The sequence below is a fragment of the Sander lucioperca genome, chromosome 5 (genome assembly GCF_008315115.2).
Source record: "Sander lucioperca isolate FBNREF2018 chromosome 5, SLUC_FBN_1.2, whole genome shotgun sequence".
Taxonomy (NCBI): domain Eukaryota; kingdom Metazoa; phylum Chordata; class Actinopteri; order Perciformes; family Percidae; genus Sander; species Sander lucioperca.
In genome coordinates this window covers 4,442,050-4,443,008 of record NC_050177.1, presented here as the reverse complement: position 1 = coordinate 4,443,008, position 959 = coordinate 4,442,050, and the positions used below count along the sequence as shown (strand labels likewise).

At 37.5% G+C, this 959-nt stretch overlaps 1 pseudogene; it reads left to right on the top strand.

The window, feature by feature from the left end:
• LOC118495060 overlaps nucleotides 1-959 on the top strand; it is a 1,111,612-nt pseudogene that overhangs the window by 768,883 nt on the left and 341,770 nt on the right.

Here is a 959-nt window from a genome sequence, read left to right as displayed (position 1 = left end):
ACACACACACACACAGTATCAGTATTTTTGAATGTCTGCCAAACTACGATCTGCTGCAGAGGCCAAACTGTGTGCGCTTGACAACACAGGAAACAACCACAGTTATTGTTGTTAAGCTCTAAAAGTGATTGATGAGTGTCCAAAGCAGAACCATATTTCATGCACATTTTATTTTACTTTGGATCGTTTCCAGTTTCTAAAATGTGAGGAGAGGCAGAAAGAAAGAAAGACAGAAAGACAGAAAGACAGAAAGAAAGAGACAGAATGGAAAGAGACAGAAAGAAAAAGAGAGACAGTTTGGATCGTTTCCCGTTTCTAAAATGGGAGGATTTTTCTGCATCGAGCACTTCTACTTTCCAATACTTAAGGGACTGTTCATTATTTATTTAAGGGGCCACCGGAGGAGTTTTGGGACCTTTATTTAAAATAGACATAACCCTCCAAAAACCATCAGTACATTATTCTATGACCCTCCAAAAACCAGCACTACATTATTCTATGACCCTCCAAAAACCAGCACTACATTATTCTATGACCCTCCAAAAACCAGCAGTACATTATTCTATGACCCTCCAAAAAACAGCACTACATTATTCTATGACCCTCCAAAAACCAGTAGTACATTATTCTATGACCCTCCAAAAACCAGTAGTACATTATTCTATGACCCTCCAAAAACCAGTAGTACATTATTCTATGACCCTCCAAAAAACAGCAGTACATTATTCTATGACCCTCCAAAAAACAGTAATACATTATACATAATACACACTCGTTCCACCACTGAAATGTTGGTACAGTGGGCTTAAGCCAATTTACAGTGATACCCTTAATGGCTGCAGCAAGAAGGTTTTTCAGAAGGTATATATCATCCCTTCGATCAAAACCAAAATGTAATTTATTAATATGTATTCGTGTCAAAATGACTTTTTGTATTCTATTTTGCCTGGCAACGCTTG